Consider the following 4,992-nt stretch of genomic DNA (forward strand, 5'->3'; position numbering starts at 1 on the left):
TTTTCTTTTAATAAGAACATTGTATATAGTTAGGGGTATCATTTGTATGACTATACCCCCTCATAATCAACTGTTAAAAAAATATGTATAATATAAGTTATATCAACCATGTAAGGCCCACTAGGCCGATCTGGTATAAAAATATAATAAAATAAATACAATTTTATATAAAGAGGTGTAGATAGTTGACCATAGATTAATGCTTGAAGAAGTTTGTCGGGGGGTGCGGTCAGCAAAGAACAACATAAATAAGCAAAACCATATTTATTTATTTTATGCCGACGTTTCGACCTGAGTTTCAGGTCTTCATCAGGGGTTGTTAGATAGTTGACCGTAGATTAATGCTTGAAGAAGTTTGTCGAGGGGTGCGGTCAGCAAAGAGCAACATAAATAAATAAAACCATAACAATAAACAACCCCTGATGAAGACCTGAAACTCAGGTCGAAACGTCGGCATAAAATGAATAAATATGGTTGTGTTTATTTATGTTGTTCTTTGCTGACCGCACCCCCCGACAAACTTCTTCAAGAATTTTATATAAAGTACGTCAAGTAAATTAGAAGTAGTATCAAAATGGTATGGTACAAGGATATAGAGAAACTACCCATTGGTATTATTCTAAAAACATTTTTTTATATTATAACATTATAACGTCTCGAGGCCATCATCTTTTCAGACGCCTCGGAGGATTGTCCGGAATGAAAGAGGAAGTAAGGTTAGAAACTATTGGGTGTGAGTGGTTAAGGAGTTTATAATGGAAGGATTGATACCTGGTTCGGCCTAGATCGGTTACATTAATGGAACATTAAGGTCTTTATGGATGATTTTATTTGTGACAAAGTAAGGAGCATTGCGGATTTTACGAAGGACTTTGTATTGTAAGGATTGGATACGAGAGGAATTGGAAGGTTAAGTGGAGGCCCAAAGCTCAACTCCGTAAATCCAGATCGGAACTCCGTAAATCGACGTGCAGTTTCCTGTCTTTTCAGTCTTGTGTGAGGATTCCAGGTTAGTCGTTTGTCCATGATAGCAGATCTGCCCTACAGGGGTAAGGGCAACATTATTAAAGAATTCTGTAGGGCAGTCAGAAGGTTTACGACGAAGAGTAAAGGTGATTTGATGGGATTTATTGTGATCCTCCAATTACGGCACCATTCTTCGAGGTTTGCAATATGGGATTGAAGAGTTTGGGATGCAATCAAAGGATCATTATTAACAGCGAGCACACATGTGTCATCAGCTAAGTGGTGAGGATAGTGTTAGGATTGGTTGGGATGTCAGCTGTATAGAGGATGGAACCAAGAATACTACCTTGAGGAACAGCAGTAGACTGAGAGAAGAGAGATGAGTAGGAACCATTCTGGTTTACTTTGAATAATCTATTAGTAAGAAAGGAACAGATAATGAGAAAGTACATAGGAGGTAGGAATTTGCGGAAAATAAATAAGATAAAACACAAAAAACAGGTTAAAAAGCTAAAAAACACAAATAAATATTATGGTAAAACATTCTACACTTAAAACAACATCATGAAAATAACACGCGTATTACGCATCAAGTATCAAACATCAAGTATTTTTACCTGTGACAATAATTTCTTTATATTTTGACTTTGTTATGAGTCATTTCGAGCAAATAACTCAAGAAGTATTAAACATAACTTCTCAGAATGAAGCCTGCTATAGTCACTAAATTAGTTTCTAATAATATTCTTCTTAGGATAACCTCTCTTCTGTAACCTTAGAATAGCCTCTCTTCTGTAACCTTAGAATATCCTCTCTTCTGTAACCTTAGAATAGAATATATAAGAATATAATCTTAGTTAGATTGCATCCCGTAATAGTGTAAGAATATATGTCTTACAAGAATAGACTTGTGGTTTCTAAGCACTCTCATGTTTCTCTAATTGGTATCTAGGCGTTACTCTCTTTTTTTAGCATACTTGCAAAGCGTCGTTAAGGAGTTGTTAGGAAGAGATGCAGGTAAAAATATAGTTAGGAAAATATATATAGTAATGTAGACAAATTATATTATATTTTTTTACAACGACGTGAATCCATGGCTTGCAAGAAGAAGCAACTCGTTATTAGCAATTAAATCTCTTGTGATGGATAAATCTGAAACAATAAAATATTATTACATACTAAACATATATTTTGAGATTTAAAGAAAACAAATTAATTTACCCGCATACGTCACAGCACGCCGTAGCATAACAGCATTTGAAACCGTAGTTACAACAAGTTTTTGATGTACAGCGAACAAAGCCTATAATGTAATGTCAAAGTTGAAAATTTTTTTTTTATTGATAGATATTACAATCTGCCACACAGTTGTGGGCAATAGGTAATAGTGATGAATGATCTCATACATACTAAAATAAAAAAAAGTAATAATAAAAAAAAAATAAACTCTCTTAAAATATATACAAACAAAATAATAGACAAGATGAACATGTCGGGGTTGCCTGGTCTTAGGCGGTTCTCCAGCCTGATATACACTTAAAAGAAGGCCCACGACAAGGCGTATTCATTAATAGGTAAGAAAGGAAGGCCGTGCCAGAGGATGAGCCCTGGACACTGACTTGAGAGAGGAGTTCTAGGTGAGAAAGTCTGAGGCAGAGTAACAGTTCTAGTTGCCGAGATGAAGCGGACGGACTAGAACTGTCATGATAGGAGCCAGCTTACTAGTTGCCGAGATGAAGCGGACGGACTAGAACTGTCATGATAGGAGCCAGCTTACTAGGTGCCGAGATGAAGCGGGCGGACCAGTAAGCTGATAAGGCTAGGTGCAGCTCTAGTTACCGAGATGAAGCGGACGGACTAGAGCCGGGGAGAGACGGGAAATTACACTGGTTGCCGAGATGAAGCGGACAGACTAAGATTGCTGGAGAAAGGGAGAGGAGAGAGGCCATCGTCTAAGGTGAGCATAATAAAAACCAACCCTTGTGAGAATAGATTATCTATGAACTTCTCTATCTCGAGTAGAGTGTAAGCCAGCAGTGCTATGACTAGACCTGGAGAAGGCTTGATCTGATGGATCAATCCCGGTGGCAATTGAAGGCCTCATGTGATCGGTTATCACTGAGGATTCACTCTTTTCACTCTACTTGAGATAGTTCCATAGACTCATTTTGATCAATCTCTTTTTATTTTATAATTAACATTCTTACATATTACATATTAACATATATACATTTATACAAGAAATCGTATTTTTATAATAATAAACTTATATACAATTATACAGCTTCTTAGATGCTTGTAGTGCTGGCCCCTGGCGGGTTATAGCGGCACTTCGTGCTCGCTGACTGCTACAAACATAATCAATCTATCTGTATGAATAATAAATAAATAAAATAACATAATGATAAAATAATATATACAATATTTACACAATCGACCTGAGGTTCCCTTAGCCCACTATATCCCCACGTGTGAGGGGTAGGGCAGAGCTCAAAAGATCCCAGCGCACCCTTCTCGCCCCATCACTGGTAATAAGCCAGTGGAGGCTGAGCAAGAGCGCTAAAGCCGCAAACACTCAACTTGAGTGGAGAATCTGACCACTGCCAGAACTCCAATTGTCCATTTTTATTTTAATAAGTCTCTTGGCCACTGCCGTTTCAACCTTCTAGGTGGGCTGTAGAGATGGGTAGAACTAGATAAGGTTTGAACCAAAGGATTATGATTGTTGGAAAGGTTTGTATGGAATTTTGAGAATTTGGTTGGTATGAGATCAAGGACAAATGTGCATATGTGCATTAACTATGGTTCTAAGGATTTTGGATTGAAAAGATTGGATACGTTTGATGTTCGACGGTTTAGCTGTTCCCCAAAGTTCATAGGTCCAGATAGGTCGAAGTATAGTCTTATAAATTAGTAGTTTTCTAGTGAAAGATGAGAGGTCCGGCTGAGCAGTCGGTATAGTTGGCTGAATCGTCAGTTGAGTTCTTGTCTTTTGAGTCTAGTATGTTGGTTCCAGGAAAGTTGAAAAATAAGAAAGGATTCTACTTATTTCAAATAATGATGTAGTAATAACATGCTATCATAAAACTGTTGAACTTTGTAATAGAATGTTCTCTCATAATTTTGGACCAACACGCAATGCTGCGATGACCCAAAGAACCAATATCCCTTGTATGGCAGTGGGGGTTAAAAAATAAACTTGCTAATACTGCCGGCCAGTATTAAATAAATAATATAAAATAGCAATAAATAAGCTTTTATTTAGAGTCTAGTTGGTAACAAAAAAAGATCCAAATAGCAGCATGAAAACCAAAACGAAGGATGCATCTGTAGGTCATGTAAAAATAAATAAAACAGAACATAAAATATTTCTTACAGGTATTATTTAAAAGAAAATTTTAGTGCAAACAAATAAAAAAAATAAATATCCTTAAATTAACAAAAAAATAAATAAAAAAGAGTTTATATTTTGGAGTCTTGAACTCACGTTCTCCGGGTTAACTCAGTGTCTCGTTTTCACTGAACAATTACTATAGTAAAGTGTACCACTGTGCCCCGCTGCGGATTGAGCAATGACACTTACTGGCGACTTGGCCCCTAAGTAGGGATAAAAGGCCGGTTCTGGCGCAGTAAATGAGCCTTTTTGGACTTTGGACCCTAGCCTCGAACAAGCCTTAACCACGTGTCCTTGGACTTTGAACTTTAGCCTCGAACCGGCCTTAACCACTGGTAAATGAGTCATTTTGGACTTTAGACCCTAGCCTCGAACCTACCTTAACCACTAGTCACGTGATCTATGAGGGGGGGGGTTGAATTAAAATTTTCACATCGATCTACCCTTAACCACTCACGTGGTTGGTCACGTGATCATTAGGGAGCCAATCAGAGGCTAGTATTAGGTCGCGTGACCCCTGGGGAGGGGGGATTTAAATTCAAATTTAGTTCGACATAATCACTCACGTGATCATTAGGCCACGCCCTCTTTTAAGTCACGTGACCGTCAGCAGGGGCTGCTCGGACGTCATT

The sequence above is a fragment of the Halyomorpha halys genome, unplaced genomic scaffold (assembly GCF_000696795.3).
Source record: "Halyomorpha halys isolate HHAL.00 unplaced genomic scaffold, Hhal_1.1 Scaffold142.1, whole genome shotgun sequence".
NCBI lineage: Eukaryota > Metazoa > Arthropoda > Insecta > Hemiptera > Pentatomidae > Halyomorpha > Halyomorpha halys.